This window comes from Pelophylax lessonae (genome assembly GCF_965119305.1).
Source record: "Pelophylax lessonae genome assembly, chromosome: 12".
NCBI lineage: Eukaryota > Metazoa > Chordata > Amphibia > Anura > Ranidae > Pelophylax > Pelophylax lessonae.
The window spans coordinates 78,286,500-78,307,616 of record NC_138779.1 but is presented as its reverse complement, the minus strand read 5'-3'; the positions used below and the strand labels follow the sequence as shown (position 1 = coordinate 78,307,616).

Below are 21,117 nucleotides of genomic sequence, written 5' to 3'. Positions count from 1 at the left end.
CGACCGGTGTACCAAGACCGACGAGGTCAGTCTGGACGGAATCCCTTCTGGTTTGATCCTGCACAGGCGTCGTGGCAGAAATTTGAGAGAGCTGGAACTAATTGGCCAGCTCACCTTAAAATACCAGCTACACACCAAGCCGCCAGGACACTACTTGTACCCCCCTGGTGATTGACAGACCATGGCATTGTCCAAATTAATTCCGGATACCCCTGAAGACAAATTGTCCAATGAGCCAAACAAAGGCTGATCACTCAGATTTCCAGAACATTAATTGGCAGTCCAGACTGCCAGAATCAAGACTCCCTGAGCACATCTGTGCTGAGGATGCCTCCCCACCCAAGCATCTGTGGTGACAACCGTCCAGTACAGGGTGAGAAAAGGATTCTCCCTGTTGAAGTGCCAGAGAACAAAGCCACCTAGCAATCATGGATCCTGGTCCCATTTCACCAGAATCTCTTCAGCAGAGATCTTGTGTAGAACTGTGCAAACAGACGCCTGAAGGGTGGACACCATCAGGCCCAGCACCTGCATGCAAGCCCGGAGGGATGACAGTCTGCTAAACAAAAGCTGAAATGCGTCTTGCAATGTCTGGAGTTTTCCCGGAGTAAGAAACACGCTGAGGTGAGTCCAGGGTAAGACCCAGGTAAGTCCAGTTTTTATGGACAGAACCAAAAGCAGACTCCTGAAGGTTTAGAAACTAACCAAACTTCCTCAGTTTGCAGAGCAATCTCCAGTTGTCCGTCAGACTTAGCTCACAGAAGATATAGTCCAGGTACTTCAGTACTGCGATCCCCTACTGACTCAAACCATGCCAGCACCCGGGCCAACACTTTTCAGAGGAGCCGACTCAGGCAAACAATGCATTATGCAACCTGCTTTTGAGGCGTTCCGTTTTAATTAAAACCTGCAGCAGCTCGCATGCACACGTGCGATTGCTATGTGGGAAATGCAGCGCCTTCTGTGCGTTTCACGCATCTGTGTGAATCTACTAAAAAGGTGTAAACCCAGCAGCAAACCTTGCATTTTTTTTTTTAAACAAAATTGAGAGATTTGTCATCAAGGCCCCTTTCACACTTGTGCAACGTGTCCTGCAACTTGGGACTGCAAAGTTGCATGACAAGTCGTACCCCATGATTTCCAATGAGTACCATTTATACCTGTGCGACTTCAAGTCACAGCAACTTCAAAGTAGTCTTTGCACCACTTATTGAGACTTAAGAGCCATAGACCACAAGATTACACAGGCATGGTTTCAAGTCGTGTCGAAGTCAAGTGGCAAGGTCGCACGTCGCACGTCACACAAGTCAGTCAGGGTCAGTTTTAATGCGGGGGGGGGCTTTAACAACTCGGCAGGGCTAACCCCAAGTGTTGCAATTTCAGTCCCCAAAAAAAAAAAAAAGGATGCATTTCAGAGGAAATTCAAGAGCCAAGTGCATTTCTGGATTTTCAACCACTATTTCTGTACATGTAGAGGGGAAAAACACGGAGACCATGCTGTTCTGTATTGCAAAGAACTACTGCATTTGTTAGGATTGTTGCCTGACATGCACTTTATGTTTTTCAGCTCAGGACACCAGAAATCAATGCATTCATTATATTGCTAATTTTACATATACAGGTTTGACAGTTTTTTTTGCCAGTTATAAAAATCATAGGAAACCAATACCTCACAGTAAAGCTTGAGATGCTGCCAGGGCTGAAGTCCATTCAATGGGGGTGAAGTGAGAAAAAAAAAAAATTTGGACAGCGGAAAGCTATTGCTTGCTTATTCTTTGTATTACAACATTTAAAAAAAAAACAAAAATGTACATTTTGGATTGCACAAGAAGTTTATGTTAACAAGGTCAGAATTACTAGATATGATCATATCAGAAGACCTTTAATCACTCAAGCTAAACTTTACACTGATGGGTAATTGGTTTCACGGATATAAACACAGGTGTCTCCTAAAGCAATACTAGATATCCATCCTCCATCCCCCCCACCCCCCCCCCCCCGGGGACATGGACTGCTTTTCCAGGGACAACACTGCCTGCTCCATTCAGTGCTCCTCTCACCCAACTTGCCACCCCCAAGCCAGCCTACTCTGACCTAGGATTCTGCAAAGACAGCCTTTCTGTGCCATCCCACATCCTCCCCCAGCCTGGAAGAGACCAGCTACAGGTCAGCCTCCCAGGAAGGACATACACAGGAAAGCCAGCAAGAACTACAGTAGTCTGGAGGATGGCAAGGAGGGAGGCCAGGGGGGCTCGGACAACTGCCCAGGCACCTCTCCTCACATTGACAAGGCACGTGCAAGTCAGGTGAGCACTGAATGGAGCCCACAAAGCTACACCGACCACACCATCCCAACACACTGTCCTCTTCCTGAGATTTGTCAAGCCCTGGGTATACTTTTAGCTTCAGTCACAGCATATGCAAGACCATGACTGCTGCCTCTCCAGCTAAGGGATGGGGGGGAAGAGAGACTTTGGGGGCGGTAAAAACATGGCTCAACCATATGGCTTTAACGTCTGCTGCATGCATGGGACACTCCTTAATTTCCATGGCCTGCCCAACAAGAAAGATATGCAGGGAAAGAAATCCCTGACCCTTTTTTTTTTTTAAACCACTTCAATACCAGGCACTTTCACCCCCTTCTTGCCCAGGCCAATTTTCAGCGCTGGTGGATTTTCAATGACAATTGTGCGGTCATACAACACTGTTCCAAAACAATAAGTTCTCGGGCACTCATGGGGCCACATTGACAGGCATTCCCGATGGGAATGGGTTTGGCATCCATGATGGGTCTGCACTGATGCGCAGACCGGCTCTCCTCTACTCGTGCCTTGTCAGTGCGAATAGAGGAAAAGCCGATAAAACAGCACTTCCTGGTTACAATGTGACCAGCTGTGATCGGACACAGCTGATCACGTGGTAAAGAGCCTATGTCATAGGCACTTTACCAAGATCAGAGATGTGTGTCAGAGCGACACGCTGCACTACCAAACGCTGCTTTGTACACCCTTGAGGGTAAGTGATTACCCTGTTGGACATCACGATGCCCAGTCAGGATAATACAACCACCCTACGGCCATCATTCTGCATACAGTGTAGTGGGTAAATTGCGTAGTGGGTAAATTGCGCCAAAAAATAAAAAAATAACACCCCTGCATGTCTGCTAAACAGCAGCGTGTTTGCCTGCGCTCAGAAACATGCGCAATTTTACACACATTCCCCAACATACATTAATGTGAACCAAGTCTTAAGCTGGATACACTATACAAATAAAAAAAAAAAAAAAAAAGTGTTTAGATTTTTTTTCCTTAGGTTTGACCTCATATGGTTTTGGTAAATCTAAAGACAATGTACAGTGTATCTAGCTTTAGGCTGGGATGTCTCTAGACTGCAAATTACTTTCCCTGATTAGTGGGCTAATTCACAGGTGATTTTCAGGTCATAATAGTGACCAAAAGCCAGCAAAACCTAGATAAAAGATAAGCTGGATAGACACTGGAACAGTTTGTCTGGGCAAAATAAACATCCAGCACATCTTGCACATTTCCCAGTGATTGGTCATTATCCACTTCCCGTCCTTAGGCCAGATCAACTGATACATCCCTGTACATGCAACATTTTAAAGGAAACAGAACATGGACAAATATGCAACAATGTAGTACAATTCAGACACACCTTAAAACTGGCCTAGTTACAGAGAACTGGAAGTGCTACTTATAAAGCCATTATGTTTATCCAATAGCGTTATTTTCTGTAATTGGACAGGCATAGCATCGGCATCGTCTACACACAAAGGAGCCGAGACCAGAGCGATAGAGCTCCGGAAAAATTAAAATTATGCTAACGGGGGGGGGCTCTATACTTTCATGCCCTGGGGGTCCCCCACCAGCACGCTCTGCTCCCCCCCCCCTGCTGCGTGCCCCATAGCAAGCTTTGGGGGCACTTGTATGAGCTTGATCCCGAGCCTTAAAGGGTTAGTTCACCTTTAGGCTACATGTACACGGGACGTTTTATAAAGTCCTTTGAATGCTGGAATTTAACAGCTATGTAAAGGATGCTTAAAAGGTCCATTGTGTCGTGTTTGCAGCTGCGTTTAGCCGGTGTTTGCACTCAGATCCGTTTTTAGAGGTAAAATCATTCCCCTTTAAACAGGAAAAATGAAAGCGCTAAACGCGGGTGATTGCGTTCGGCCGCGTTTTGCATTTGAAACGCCAGTAAACACACGTTCTGAACATCCTGAACGCAAATAATTGCTTTCCAAAAAATGACACTGAACTCAACTGCCTCTAAATGACTGTAAACGACTCAGTGTACATGGGCAGATAAGATAACAGAGGAGGGCTCAGGGGCTTCTGAAAAAAACGCCCAACTGCTCCTAAACGTCCGTTTACAAGTAGCAGTGTACATGAGGCCTTAGAAGAAAACCATCTAACCAATTAAAGGGTGCCAGTAGATAAAACTAAATTGACCAATAGGAAATAACACTTGTCAGTCGTAGGTCATTTTTGTACCTTTTGAGGCCTGCTCTGCTGGAAACCTCCCAAAGATAGAATTCCCCCGTCCCGTCATGCTTGGACTATGCCAAGACTCTCCCAAACGTTATTTACAAAGCTTTTGGCCTTGCTACATATCAAAATCTGTCAATACATGAACCGAATATGTTCAATTCAGCTGAATCACCAGGTTTTATGGCCAAAGACTAATCACCATTTACCCATGTAAAGCAAAGAGGTAAACATTCGTTTATATAAACATTTGTACAATCTTCCTATCATTTTACAAACAGAATCTTGAATAAAAGCAGCCATTATCTAAATTGTGTAACTGACTTTTGACCCTTAAAGCAAATAAAACTACCGTTATCACCAACACTCAAGATTGTCGAGTATAAAAGAACCGCAGTAAAAAAAAAATTTACACTCACCGGCCACTACTTGGTACACCTTGCTAGTACAGGGTTGGACCCCCTTTTTGCCTTCATTCATGACAGATTCAACAAGGTGTTGGAAACATTGATATCATGCAGTTGCTGCAGATTTGTCGGCTGCACATCCATGATATGAATCTCCTGTTCCACCACATGCCAAAAGGTGCTCCATTGGAGTGAGATTTGGTAAACTGGAGGCCATTGGAGTACAGTGACCTCATTGTCATGGTTAAGAAACCAGTGGCTAGAGGATCTGAGCTTTTTGACATGGTGCATTATCCTGCTGGAAGGAGCCATTAGAAGATGGGTACACTGTAGTCATAAAGGGTGGACATGGGCAGCAACAATACTCCGGTAAGCCGTGGCATTTAAAAAGGTGCTCAATTGTCGGATCACCCTGATTTAATGCGGGAACCCTGTGAATACACTGCAGATTCCCGCATCACACTCGACTCGCAGGCAGTTCACAATGCCATATGCAACCTGCTGGGAGTGTCAATACAAAGTTAATGACACCCCCAGTTTTGTTCGCATGTTGCAGTCCGAACTCTCAACTCAGAAAGGAATCATCGCATGCGATCCGATTCTGGTGCGGACCAAAAAAAAAAAAAAAAAAACATCCTGCACGACTTTGGTCTGAATGCAATGCAAATTCAGCCATATAATCTGTATGGCTGAATTCACATAGCACGCAATTTGCACAGCGGTGCGAATCACATGCAATGTCAGACATCACTATAGTGTGAACTGGCACTAAGGGGCCCAAAGTGTACCAAGAAAATGTCTCCCACACCATTACACCACCACCCTGAATCACTGATACAAGGCAGGATGGATCCATGCTTTCATACTGCTTACGCCAAATTCTAACCCAACTATCTGAAAGTCACAGCTGAAAGCGAGACTCAGACCAGCCAACATTTTTCCAAACTTCTATTGCCCAATTTTGGTGTGTGCGAAATGTAGCCTCAGGTTCCTGTTAGCTGACAGGAGTGGGACCCGGTGGGGTCTTCTGCTGCTATAGTCCATTTGCTTCAAGGTTTGATGTGTTATGAATTGAGATGGTATTCTGCATACCTTGGTTGTAACAAGTGATTTTGAGTTACTGTTGCCTTTTGATCTCGAACCAAAAGTCTGCCCATTCTGGTAAGGCATTTTCCTCCACACAACTGGCGCTCACTGGATATTTTCTCTTTTTCAGACCACTCTAAACCAGGGATCTCCAAACTACAGCCCTGCAGCTGTTGCTGAACTACACGTCCCACTAAGCATTGTAAAACTGACATCCACAGATATGACCAGGCCTGATGGGAAGGGAATTGTTGTCCATGAACAACTGGAGAGCCATAGTTTGGAGACCCTTGCTCTAAACCCTAGCGATAGCTGTGTGAAAATTTTAGTAGATCAGCAATTTTTAAAATACTCAAAGTAGCCCGTCTAACACCAACAACCATGCCACGTTCAAAGTCAATTAAATCCCATCTCTCCCATTCTGATGCTCGGTTTGAACTTCAGCAAGTAGTCTTTACAACGTTTAGATGCCTAAATGCATTGAGTTGCTGCCATGTGATTGGCTGATTAGCAATTTGTGTTACCAAACAATTGAACAGGTGTACTAAAGTGGCCGGTGAGTATGTCATTTACACACACACAAAGGGAGGCTGTCAAACAGTGTAAAAAGGGAATTTCTACACCGAACACATGATCAGCGTTATCAAATTCTGTTTAAACATTAACCCCTTAGCGCCGACAGAACACATATGCGGCCTAAGCTTTACGGGGTTGTACTGGGGTGATGCCTGCAGCTAGAGGCATCATCCTGGTACTTTTTAGGCGGCGGCTGGCTTACTTGTAAATGACAACCAACGTGGCTTAGCAGCCACATGGCTCGCCCAGGTCTCCCATCCCACCAGTAGACCCCAAATGACACTTCCACCGGGTGGTTGAAGACCCGGGAAAATAAAACCCGTAAAAAAAAAAAAAAAAAAAAAAAAAAAAAAAAAAAACTTGACTGCTGTGCAAATACCGTGACAATATTGCAACAACCACCATTTTATTCTCTAGGGTCTCCATAGAGAAATATATACATACGCACACACACATACATACATACATACATACATACATACATACATACATACATACATACATACATACATACATACATACATACATACATACATACATACATACATACATACGCACACACTAAGTAATTTTCATGCAAAAAAATACTGATTTTAACTTGCAAACAAACGTCAGAAAGAGGCTTAGGCTCCAAGGGTGCTCCAAGTGACCCTGCTGCAAAACTTAAGGCTAAAAAGTAAGCCACACATGAATGCAATTCAGCCAGAAACAGCAAAATGTTGATGTACATATGAGCAGGCTGATTTAACACATGTCAATCAGCAACACTGACCATTGTATTCAGATGGTGGGGTGGGTGAAGATTCTCCCCACTGTCAGAATACAATAGCACAGCGGGAAAGAATCCCCATCGACCTTGAATGTGTGTATGGGGGAATCACTCTTGGTTCAGGCTCCTGTATGGTCTCCTCCAGCTTTGTCCATTTCTCTGTAAGGCTGTTAGAAGGTTGGAAGTAGGAATGAGCTACAAGGGGGCTTAATCGGCATCATCCTCAGTTCGATAGCTACAAGCAGTACCAGCACTGGCAGACAGGACTTTATTCACAGATTGCTGTTAATAAATGTGGCTGTACAGGGAGCCCCGCAGATCTGTGCAGATAACATGTGACAGGAGGTGCAGGCTGAGGATACCCCCCCTGTCCTCATGGGGTGATCTCCTTTAACCACTTGGGGACAGCCCACCATACATACTGCAGCAGGACAGCTGCTTTGCGCTGATCACATACCTAGTACATGATACACACACCTGTCGCCCGGCTGTGCAGGGATTTGCAGCAGCACAAGCCAATCAATGGGTGCCAGCCCCTTATTGGTCACCAGCACTCACTGATTGGCTTGGATGATTACTGAAGAGAGCCCTGTGCTTGTACAGCAGCAGACTGCCTTTGTTTCTCCCTGCAAAGCCGGAAGTAAAAACCAGCACATTGCTCAGTAAAAACAGTACATAACACCTTGATCACCCTTAGATGTTTAACTCCTTCCCAGCCAGTGTTCGCACAGTGAGTGCATATTTTTAGCACTGATCACTATTCGTGTGACTAGTTCCCACAAAAAGTGTCAGTATGTCTGCCGAAATGTTGCAGTCACGCTACAAGTCACTGATCCAAGGTTGACCTTTGCCTCCAAGTTTGTCACCAACTGATCAATAAATTGTCAATATTTTCAAGTCATGGTGCAATCTTTCATAGTCTATATGAATATTGATGCTCTAGTCCAGAACAGGGAGGAAATACCCCAGGACACCATGTGTCTCAAAACGAGCATGCCCCGTTGTCAGGCATGCATACAAGCATGTGGGGGCCATGCAAACTACTGAGTACCATTTTGAAATTTCAGCAACATGAACTGGCCTGTTGCATAACTTTTTCACTATGGTTTTTGAGGTGTCTTTGAATTAGGCCCTCTGTAGGTTGATAATTTCCATTAAATGTGGCATCCTTTCGTTCCTAACAATACTCTGTCCATATCAGTACAGATATCCAGCATGGATTTTTCCCCATTAAGATTTTCATTTTTTTGAGCAGTGTCTAAAACGTTTGCTGTGCCATGAGCGCTGTGACTCTGCAACGTAGATTTCTATCTTTATTGGGCAAAATACTTTACTATGATAGTCAGCTCCATCTAGTGGAGATAATGAAGCATTTTCCCAATTCACTATTCTGTATGAACAAACATTTGACCTGGAGTAAAATAGCCCAACATCTGTTTTTGCCCCCATTCACAGAACTAACAGGACAAAAGGCTCTACAAATGTTTTACCAAATATACCCTTGGAGCTTGTAAACCGCTCTAGTCCCTCAAGTGACTCTTGCCTTTGAGATCTTCCATCACCCCCCCCCCCTCCCCAGACTCCACGCCTACAATACACTGTAGAGACCCCTGTACTAGTGCAATGAAGTTTTTAGCCTGAACTGTGGCCCTTTGCCTTTTTCTGGCCCTTAGGGCACTGTCTCTCCCACCGATACACGGACCTTTCCTTCCACTAACAGTGGACACTTCCCAGCCCACTGACAATAGGGCATAATCCCCCCCCCCCCCAATATAAACTAGGCATTAATACTCCAATAATATAAAATTATGGGTTATCAATTCCTTCTGACCACATGTGCCATTTTATTTTTTACTCCCACTGACCAAACCTAAGACACTAATTCCACTGGCCAAAGTCTGGACCCCTTAAAACATCTGGACAGAAAACTGGCCCTTTGTTTAAAACATTTGGAGAAGCCTGCCCTGGTATGAACACACAACAACCCCTTCCTCTGACACATTTTACGCCCTAGAAAAGCATAAATGTAGTGTTAAGAGTTGATGCTGAACAAGTTGATTTTTGCCTAAAGCAGAACTAAGTGCAGCCTGCCTAAAATGTAGTTCCAGCTCCTGCTGCCCACATTGCTGAACCCAAATCTGTAGAAGAATTGTTCCAAGTTTGCTAAAGCCTACTTCTGGTGAGTGAATCTAATATACCCCCCCCCCCCCCCCCAGCACCCAGTGGATGCAGCCAGGGAGTCAGCCTACCCCCAGAAATTAGTTTCCAAGCAAACTTCAGGGAGCAATTCTTCAATGGAGTGGCATTTGACAACACGGAGCAGAAAGACTTCTATTCTTTACAAAGTAGCTCGGTTTCCAGCCACCTCAAGAAATAATTCTCACCACAGTAAATAAACTATGGACATAGGAGCAAAGTTCCCCAACATATAAAAAGACCCTTTGCAGTGCTCCCAATAGTTCTTTACAATGCAAACTTATGGGTTTACCATCCTAATGAACAGAGTGCTTTGTGGTTGATTGGCTAGTGCTTGAACATACTTGTAGGCAAACAGTTCCAGGTCCTTTTTTCCATAGTTACACTGGTCCATCCTGGCAAAGGTCATACCTGTGGTATATGGAAGGAGATAATCACTACAGTAGTCACTGCTTCTATATTGACGGATTGTCCATCAGCACAGGCACCATTGACAGAATGCTTTGAGTACAAGGTGTTCTGATTGGACAGGGTGGAGAGGAGTGGACAACATCTCTACCTCATCCAGTCAGAGCACTTCCAAATCATTGAGAAAAATGAAGAGTTTTGTGAATGGCAGCCATGCCAATCAAGTGACCATGTGTTCCAGTATGCAGCTGCTCAGCTTGGGACTCTGCAATCACTGTAGTAGTGGTGAGTGATTGTCCCACAAGTATGGCACATGTACACTTACATCGATTCAAGCTGGGTCACTGGAACAATGCAAAAGCCATACCTGGAATCCAACTTAAATGTTAACAAATAAAACCCAACATGGTAGAGCAAGAAGAATCTTGGGGCCATTATTTAGTCTCCATTCAGTGGAGGGCAGATGAAGGCAGGTTTTTCCACTCCAATTTGGAACATGTATTTGGTACATTATGGTATAATTCAATCATGATTTCATGGCAATGTATACAAGGCATTCCCATTTGTGATTTTGCACAGTTTCTGAATTGGCTGCACACATATATATATATATATATATATATATATATATATATATATATATATATATATATATATATATATATATATATATATAAATAAATAAATAAATAAAGGGGGGTGAGCACACCAAATTTTAAGCTCAACTCAAGCCAAAACGTTGGTTTTGGACAAAGTAAATAGCAAAGCGCCTCTAAGGTTTATTTACATGCTCCCTATGAGGTCTGAGAACCGGAAGTAATGGGAAATCTCTTCAGCTGAAGAGTCTTTGTAAAATGGGGAGGGCCCTTGTCAGAATATTACTCCCGAGTAGGGCTGAACGATAGTCGATGTGATATCGACTATTGTTCTGCGGGCGTGGGTGATATTCACAATATTTAGCATAGGCAGGGAGAAGTCGGGACTCGGGGGGGGGGGGGGGGGGGAGGACTCACAGCGCTGGCACATCCGTTTTTCTTTCGGCTGTGATCGGAACTCCGCCCTCCAGCCCGATGCAATCCAGGCCTCCCAGCTCTGCCTCTAGTATCCAGCCGACCATTACTCCGCCCATTGTCTCTCCTGGCTGCATCCGGGGCGGGATCAGGCCGTAATGTTTTGTAAATAGATTCAATGGAGAGACAATGGGCAGAGCAGGGCAGAGTAATGGTCGACTGGAGACAGCAGAGCTGGGAGGGCTGGATTGCATGGCGGCGGAGAGGCTGCAGAGCGCTACAGTGCAAAGCAGGAGAGGGGGGGGGAAAGACGTCCGGAGCATGGCGGAGGAGCACCGGGGGACAAAGGCTGCTACCATACTACTGCTGGGACACTTCACTCAGCCCGCTTCCTCTACACTCTGGCTCTGACACAAACTCAGGCTGTCCGGGCGGGAGAAGTTCTACAAGTGTGACGGATCCCCTGGCGGAGAGCTGAGCTCTGCACACTGATCCCTCCTTCGAATACTGTCCGGGCGCTGTGTATACGAGCTGGCACTGGGTGCGAGGATGTTCTTCTACCTCCTACCACCACTGTGAGTCCCAACTCTGCTTAATCCACACTGTCAATGTCTTCTGCATTCCACTCAGAGAAATATTGCGATATACATCGTTAAAAACCAAATATCACAATGTACTCTTCCCCCCTCCCCCCCCCCAATATCGTGCAGCCCTACTCCCGAGTGTCTTCCTGTCCTGACAACTGCCCCTCGTTTCTTGTCCTGCTGTCACAAGGACCGAAGCAATGACTCAACAAGGTCAAGGGAAGCAGTAAAGACTTTAAATAGGTGTTTACTCATTCCAAGCCTTCCCAAGTCTAAACACATTGGTTGGAGGTGCACAGCATGCAGTTGCTGGCTGCAATTCTCCATTATTGCCATGATTCTCATTGCACTAGCCAGGCTCTCCATTGTTAAACCTAACAAAAGAAAAAAAGTGTTTATTTTTTATTAGGCAAATGGATACAATGCTGCCAACTCCTGCCAGCATTTTATTGCTGAGAGTTTCCCTTCCCGTACTTCCAGGGTGATAAAAAGGTTATCCCCAGAATAGAAAGTGAAAGGAATCCAAAAGAGCCCCGGATAGCCATAACACATGACAGGGGTTCTAACCTTTCCCCATTCTATCCAAAACAAAAAAAGGTTTTCCCGAATAGAAACATCTAAAGCAAAACCATGCTCTCGTTCTAGACTGACCTGACAATACAATCTCCTATTCTACTCTGTAGTGCAAGGGCCCACCAGACTGGATAGATGAGGGGTGATCTATTGCACAGGTAATCAAATTGCATACTGCATGGGCACCTTTTGACAACAGTTGATCATTCTAGGCTTTTGGCCACAATTGCTCTGCATAAGTGTGACAAAAATCCAATTTACTTAGAACTCTGTGTGCATGACTATGTACCAAGTAGACCATGGCTAAGAATACGGCAACGGTCATCTGGCATGTATGACATCTGAAGATAAACTATTGTTATGACCCTTTCTGCAATGACTGGTCACCAGATCCATGTGACTTGGACAGAATTCTTATATTCTTGGCAAAAAATGCCATTATATTTTCAGAATAGGGGGTTTGGTAATGCCTATTCCCTACCAGGAAAGCTGCTTTTAGACAAAATGCCTAGGACATATGATCTTGTCCCAGTCTGGCTGGTTACAAAATGAACCAACATTCTTCTGTCTGAATGCAAATTGCAACCTCTCATGACCCCTCTTGGTCATCAATTCTCAGGAGGAAAAAGCATTGGATACTCCATCCATTACCACCCTCTAATTCTTTCAAAATGCTGGATTACTACCGATATAACACCAAATGACATCTATATTGGTAACCCCCTCCTAAAGCAACGGTTTTATTTTAGGCCCCTTTTAGATGGAGCGGATCAGCCCAAGCGGATCTGCCTGCTTAGCGGGGGATTTCTCCGCTGATATGGTCCACGTCTGCAAAGCACACACCCCACTCTCCTCTATGGTGTGGTTGGATGGAAGCAGACTGCACATCCGTTTCCATACAATTGCCATAAGGTCCGCCGGACAGATGGGAAATGTATCCCCATCCGTCTGTTTTTAGCGGACCAGATCAGATGCCGGCGGGTGTCAGAGGACACATGTCCGTTGACATCCACCATCCCGGTACAATCAGGTCCCTCTGGAAAAACAGACAGGCGGACCAGATCGTTCTGCTGGTGTGAAACGGGCCTTAGTTTGCATGCAGGTGAAAAATCTAATTTAAATACAATGAAAAGGGGGGAAAAAAAAAAAGGGGGGGGGCCTTGACCTGTGCCGCATCCTGGTATACTATAGGGAAGATTGGAGAACAGACCTGCTTGTGGTGGACTTAAAGGCACTCACATGGACAAACCTAAAAAATGAGACAAAAATAGGATGTATGTATGTATGTATGTATGTATGTATGTATGTATGTATATATAAATACAATTTGTCCATGTGAGTGCCTTTAAAGTCCATCACAAGCAGGACTGGGTTCTGCAATCTTCTTCCCTAATCTAAATACAATAGCCTGGAATTTTTGAGCTGATGCAATCAAGGAAGGGTTAGCATATTAATTTTAATAACACATTACACACATATCTAAGATAACTTACACTATAGTGTTCTTAAACCCCAATGTTCAAACAAAACAAAACTGCTATCCTCAGCACTTACATGGTCTGCTGCTGGCTCTTTTCTTTCAAAGATTGCCTTCCTTCTAGCTTTAGGACCCGTTTCACACTTGTGCGACTTGGGACTGCAAAGTTGCATGACAAGTGATACTGCGGCCGTGCAGGCTGGTTCTCCTGGTGGGACGGGAGACACGGGTGAGCCGCACAATGTGACGGGGGGGGGGGGGGGGACACACACATCCCCCTCCCGATCCTTGTAATGACAGCCGAGTGGCTTCTCAGCCGCCATCGGTTGTCATTACAAGACAGCCAACCATCGGCTATGGACGCCTCTAGCTGCAGGAATCACTTCGGTACAAGCACTTTCCAAAATATTGGTCACCTTGGTGGCTGATTCCGATATATCGGGGAAAGTGCAGTGCAGATCGGCCCTCAATACATTGGCTTTGCTGATAATCGGTCGATCACTACTTCAAAGTAGTCCCTGCACTTTTTTGGTCAGACTTTGATGCTTGTAAACTTTGAAGTTTGTAAACCCAACATTTCATATTCCCGATAAGTGCCTCCAGTCCTCTTTGTATTGCTTCCTTTATGTGAAATTACACAGTGGTCAGTTCTCTAGCTATGCTGGGAACTCCGGCTGCTCTCCTCCAATGATCAGACTTGTACCAACATACCCCCCCCCCCCCCCATCAGCCTTTTACTGGGAAGGTTAGTGTACTGCTGTTTCTCCTTCCTAAGTGCTTATGCAGAGAGGAATGTGATAAACTAGAAACGGATCAAAAGCAAACTGCATAGGTGTGAATCAAGCCTATGGAGCCACATGTAGTGGAAACAAGGGTTTAACTACTTCCGGTCCGCGCTATAGCCGAAAGACGGCTGCAGCGCGGACCCACATTTTCGGGAGGCCGTCTTTAAACGGCCTCCCAGACACAGGCTCCCTGCGCGCTCCCGCGAGTGCGCATCGGGGAAAATCTGTGTTAGCCATGTCCCTTGGACACAGCCAATCACAGATCGTGGTAAATGGCCATTTAACACGTGATCGGGCCGTGCGATCATCGCCAGCACTCCCTCCTCACACAGAGACTGCAGTGTGAGGAAGAAGGAGAGCAGATCAGCCGCCGGGGACACAGAAGAATGTAATCAGGGCACTGATCACCAGTGCCCTGATTACACAAGGTAAAAAACATACACAAAGTGCCCACCATCAGTGCCCATAGTGCTGTCAGTGCCTGCTCATCTAGGCACTGACTGGCAGCTCTATGGGCACTGAGTGTGGGCACTAATGGTGCCGCCCATCAGTGCCACCCCTCAGTGCCACCTCATCAGCGCACATCAGTGAAGGAGAAAATTTTCAAAATTTACTCGCAGAAAAGAAACTTTCAATATTTTCTGTCTTTGTAAAAAATAAAAACCCCAGAGGTGATTAAATACCACCAAAAGAAAGCTCTATTTGTGTGAAAAAAAATTATAAAAATGTCATATGGGTACAGTGTAGCATGACCGCGCAATTGTCATTCAAAGAGAGCGCTGAAAGCTAAAAATTGGTCTGGATGGGAAGGGGGTTTAAGTGCACTGTAGGCAAGTGGTTAAAGAGGTTGTAAACCTCAGAATTTTTTTTTTTAAGGTACACCTGAAAGACAAACACATAAGCTAGTATGCATCGCATACTAGCTCATTATGATATACTTACCTTAGAACGAAGCCCCGACCGCTCACCTCTCCCATGGGTGACATGTTCTGTCACCCTTCTTCCGGGTTCGCAGCATCCGGCCATCTGATTGGCTGGACCTGCAATGACGTCACTCCTGCGCATGCATGCGGGAGCTGACGGTCACAGCACAGGGCTCTGAAGGAACAGCACCAGTGGCCGTTCCTTCAGAGCGCATGCGCCAGTGAGGTCACTGGCTGCATTTAAGGCAATTCTCTCCTAAAGGGTAGATGTTTAGGAGATATTTACAGTACCTTATCATAGGCTTACCTATAGGTACAAGTTGCAGAGGAGGGTTTACTTCCTCTTTAAGTACTTTCCCCAATCCCCACTAACGAGAAAAAAAAAAAAAAAAAAAAAAAAAAAAGGACAGACGGACCCAAGCAGATGACAACCTTGAAGCAGTCAGATGGACGTAGGACATTCTGCATTGTGTACACTACGCAAGCATTTACATCACAAAAAGTGAAAGTTGCACGACTTCAGATTTCATCTATCACCCGCATTGTCCACTTACACTTCCTGGAATAAAACCGGTACAAAATCGCTTAAGACGTACAAGAAAGTCAAGGAGAATTAGGTGAACAAACATTTAGCAGTAATAAAACATGTTAGGCAGGTTAACAGTTTCCTTCCCACTAAGGCTCATATGAAGGTCAATTAATAAGCAATCAGGCAGGCCCTTCAGCTACATAGCTGAAGAAACACAAAGCTGTGGTCTGGCCCCACCCACTTATTGGCTCACTGTCTGAAGGGCTCCCCCTGCTGTCTCAGCCAATGAGTACCCAGAGAGTCAAGGCTCTTGTGCACATTGCTGGATCGTGATGGGGCTCAGGCAAGTATTAGAGGGCAGCTGCACACCGGTTGTTTACTTTCATGTTTAGAATGCAAGGTTAAAAAACCTTCTGCCTTTAGAGCCTCCTGTACACTGGTGCTGAAAGGAAAAAAAAATTAAGCCTAGGCCCTTTTTTTTACTGATCTAAATGCAGCCCATCGCTTCCACTGCACAGGAATGTAAACATGCACTGCATCCAGTGAAAAATCATTTACAGAATCCCACGTTACTGGTCAGTGTTACATGTGCGAAAAATGTTAATTTTAGGAGTTTAGAATTGCATTCTGGGAGCTAAATTGTATTGCACGCTCAAAGTAAAAGTGAGATTCAGCCAGGAATACTGGTGTTCCCCTTTCGGATTTCCCCTTTAATCATCTCAGTGTACTACATAAATATTTTGCTCTAGGAAGAAAAAAAAAACCCACAAACAAACATGTTTATAAACAAGACAAACCTATCAAGAGCTTCCTGGAAAGGTGCTCACTGCAGGACAATCAGTCAGGATGTCAACCATCCCCTTCTACTGCCAGAAGATCAAAGAAAATGTCATCACAATCGCCATTGTCCCCAAACCTATGAACCAGGACACCCACCTATCACCTATTCCTGAAGGATTCCATAGTCTTACCTCCAGGCTCTGCAGATTTCCAGAGATCTATGCTAACCTCTACCATTATCTTTATTATGATAAGTCCAAGGATTCAACAGTGTGCTTTATGGGAGGAAAACCCCAGCATGACACAAGCCAGCCCCTGCTCTTTCCCTTATGTAGGAAGACATGAGGTTCAGGTACCAGCTATTGTTTTTATAACTACACCCAGGAATACTCAGAGCCCACCCATACTAGACAAGTTGCTTTGCATTTTGTTGCATTCTTTAAAAAACGCAAAACATACATTTTTGAAAGACATTTTTCACCAATGCAAGCTCCAGTTTGGACGCAGTGTTCTGCCTATTACCATTCAGGGCTCGGCGGCTGTGCGTTACAGAAAATGCCCACTGGTGCGATTCATTGTTACAATGCACTTTATTTTTACCTTTTTTGAAATGCCAGAACCAACCTATGAACTTGGCTGTAATGTGCAACAATTGAGGAATGCTGCATTTACAGGCAACATCTGTATGGGGGTGAGCAGGGTGCTTAGAAGCCATTGATTACTATGTGCCCCAATCAATGCAGCTTAAGTGTGAACGAGCCCCCTCCCAACTGAATGAAATAGACAGTGTGGCATGTAAGGAAACCCAACACCATCTTCTACCAGGCTCCAGCATTACCACAGACTGATGTCCCATCCCTAATGGTAGGGGGGGGTGATTGTCCTGTATCCCTCAGGCTGGGAGGACACTGGTAAGCTAGAGGCGTTTTATCCCCCATCCATCAGGGAAGACGCTATCATTTATTCCACAAGAGCATCCTCAAGATCCTGACCTCATCCCCAGGCCAGGACGACACCAACCAATCACCTGCTGAGTCCCAGCACTCCTGACCAAGTACTGCAGCAGCAGCTGACACAACGGAGACAGAAGTCAGGCCAGAATGTAATCCGGCTCATCCATCATCACTTAGCCAATGAGATTAGGTGTCATCTCTCACCAGGGGTCCAGGTCTCCTTTCACCATAGAACTGGTCAGTTAATAGGAATCCCTTCAGAGGAGGTCACTGGGAATTCTCTGCACCCCCAACCTGAGAGCCAGGAAAGTCATGTACTACCTCTGAGGTCACCAGGAATTCACTGCACCCCAACCTGAGCGCCAGGAAAGTCATGTACCACCTCGGAGGTCACCAGGAATTCTCTGCACCCCCAACATGAGAGCCAGGAAATTCATATACCACAATGGAGGTCACCAAGAATTCTCTGCACCCCCAACCTGAGAGTCAAGAAAGGCATGTACCACCTTGGCGGTCACCTGGAATTTTCTGCAGCCCAAACCTGACGAGCAAGGAAAGTCATGTACCACCTCGGAGGTCACCAGGAATTCTCTGCACCCCCAAACCTGAGAGCCAACCAGAAAATGTATGGGGCCCTCAGGTCACCGGACTATCTCTGTGCCCCCTCCCCCATAGAAATAGCCTGGTCATACATGGTACCTTCTGGAGGAGATCACCAAGCGCCAACTGCCCTCAAACAGCAATTATGTCCACCTACAGCCCCTCAATATGGTTTCATCATTGACAACCCCCCCCCCAAACCTACAAGCAGGCCATGTATAAGTATAAACACCCTCATTAGCTCCCCTGTGTCCTCTACACCCCCAGTCTGAGGTCATGTCCATGGATAGCAGCCCCAGGAGGCCTCCAGACTCCATCAAATCCCCCCACACAGAGCAGTCAGATCATGTACCCCCCCTCCCCCAACCCCCAGGAGGTCTCCTGGCTCCATCACAGCCCCCCACCCTGAGAGTAGTCAGATCATGTACCCCCCTTTCTCCCCCCAGGAGGTCTCCTTGCTCCATCACAACCCCCCACCCTGAGTGCAGTCAGATTATGTATCTCCCCCCCCCCAGGAGATCTGACTCCATCAAAGCCCCCCACCCTGAGGTAAGATCATGTATGTACCCCCCTTTTCTCCCCCCAGGAGGTCTCCTGGCTCCATCACAGCCCCCCACCCTGAGTAGTCAGATCATGTACCCCCCCCTTTGCTCCCCCCCAGGAGATGTGACTCCATCAAAGCCCCCAACCCCGGAGAGCAGTCAGATCATATGTGTATCCCCCCTCCCCCAAGAGGTCTGCTGGCTCCCTCAATGCCCCCCACCCTGATTGCAGTCAGATCATGAATGGTCCCCAAGGTCTCCATGTCCTCCTCCCCTCTCTATACACAAAGCCCTCCCCGCTCCATAGACTGCGGTGATCACCGGGCACACACATAGCGGACACTGCACAGCGTCTACTCACCGGGGCCTCCCCGTATCTCTATGCTGACAGTAGCGGCCGCCCTGAGCGGTCACACCGGCGGCCCTGGCACGAATGGGCACCGCTGCAGGGCTGAGGCCAGCCAGCCAGCCAGCTCCCCGCCCTCCTCCTCCCCGCTTACACCGCCCGTCTCCACTCACTGGCAGCGGCTCACTCACCCCGAGGCGCCGACTGAGGAGGCGGAGTGCAGCTGGGACACGCTCGCGAGAACAGCAGTCACCTCAGAGCCACGCCCTCCCGCCAAAGGCTCCGCCTTTCAAATTGCCCGTAGAGCGGAGGCATACACCAGCTTCTACTAATAGCCAGACGAAGCCCCGCCCATCCAGCTGTTCTCCCGCCCAAAAGCTCGCAGCCCCCGCCCATCTACCGTAGACCACGTGTAGCGCTGCTAAGCAGTTGTGTTATTAACCCGTACTGCTCCGGATTGGCCGGAGGAGGGAGAGCGGACAGTGCGGACCTCTATCGGCTCGTCCATGGAGTCAGAGACACAAATACCCCTCCCCTGTACAATGGTGGTCATTAAATGATGCCATCAGTATATGACAGCAGACATTGGTTTCATCCATAGGCGCCCCTGATGTGTCCGGTTATGTTTGTACATTCATATATATGGGGGTTGGGGACCTTAATACATTTTTTTAGGGGGAGATTTTTGTGCTTGGGTGTAAGTATTTTACAATCTAAAAATGTTTTCTTTAAATAAACACTTTCCCTCCGGAAGATTTACCCCCCTTTATGACCAGGCCATTTTTTTGCTATTCGGCATTGTGTTACTTTAATTGACAACTGCGCAGTTGTGCGACGCTGTACCCGAATAAAATTGATTTCCTTTTTTCCCACAAATAGAACATTCTTTTGGTGGCATTTGATCAGCTCTGTGTTTTTTTATTTTTTGCGCTATAAACAAGAAGAGAGATCATTTTGAAAACAAAAAATATATTTTTTACTTTTTGCTATAAAACATCCAATAAAAAAAATGTAATTTAATCAATTTAGGCCAATATGTTTTCTACTACATGTGTAGCACCCTCCTAGGTGGAAGCTAGAGAAAAAGTATAGTTATGAATCCTGTCTGCTTACTGGGGGGGGGGGGGGGGCTGCAGGTAAATCTATATTGTTCTCTGCCTATCAGAGAGCAGGATCTGTTAGTGAGGAGGTCTGTTCAGGATGCAGCTCATTCTGTCTGGAGATTGTTTCACGCTGGTCCAATAGGGAGGCATGTTGGACAGTGGGAGGACACCTGACAAATGGGTGTATAGGCTTTTTATACAGTCCTGATGATTGGCAGAGGAAAAGTGCCTTGGTGCATGCTGGGATACTGTATAAAAGCCTAAAGCACATGTTTTGTCTGGATAGCGGAGTCCCGGAGGGAGGTGCCGGCTGCTTCCTCCTCTGTAGAGGTGCCATGCGGCCTCGGGGGGTCAACCCGAGGGCCTGGAGAGTAGAAGTGAGGAACTGAAACTGGAGGTCCAGAGAAGCTGACTGAGAGGGGGGGACACAGGAGGATTTGTCTCTTTAGTACAGTGAGTACAGAATCTTGTGTCAAGGGGCCTGACCTAAGGGGCCGCCCCTGTTCCTAGGAAAGTCAGTGGACTGGTGTCAGTTTCCAAATTATATAGAACTCCTCAACCAATGTGAATAGTTCAGTTGGAGCATCCCACTTTTCCCTTCTCTTATCCCAATTCCAAATAAACACAAAAAAAAAAAAAAAAAAAAACACCCCTAGACTGTTTATTTGTGTGATGAGCCATCAGGAGAAAAAAGGAATTCATGGACTATATCTCAAGGTGACCGTGTGCTGGTAATCAGAGGAGCCCAACAAGTCACTATGCAGCAGGCCCTGCGGGGACAGTGCTACACGTTTTTTGGTAAAACAAAATCCCAATAAACGTATATTGATTGATTATAGCATCTAAAAATTATAGGATATATACAGGGCCGGCGCTACCTATAGGCAAGGTAGGCGCCGGCCTAGAGTGCACTTCAGTCAGGGGCGCTCAGTGGCGTTGCTATGGGGGTGAGGGCTGCGGGCATA

At 46.2% G+C, this 21,117-nt stretch overlaps 1 protein-coding gene across 2 annotated transcripts in view; it reads right to left on the bottom strand.

Annotated features, from left to right (window-relative positions):
* The window catches only part of SPSB1 (splA/ryanodine receptor domain and SOCS box containing 1), a 36,056-nt gene extending 16,783 nt beyond the window's left edge, over nt 1-19,273 (bottom strand). For both annotated transcript variants that reach the window (XM_082273072.1, XM_082273073.1), the window contains exon 1: nt 19,065-19,273. The gene's annotated coding sequence lies outside the window, so the exon portion shown is untranslated. The remainder of the gene's footprint in view (nt 1-19,064) is intronic.
* Between the last annotated feature and the right edge of the window lie 1,844 nt (nt 19,274-21,117).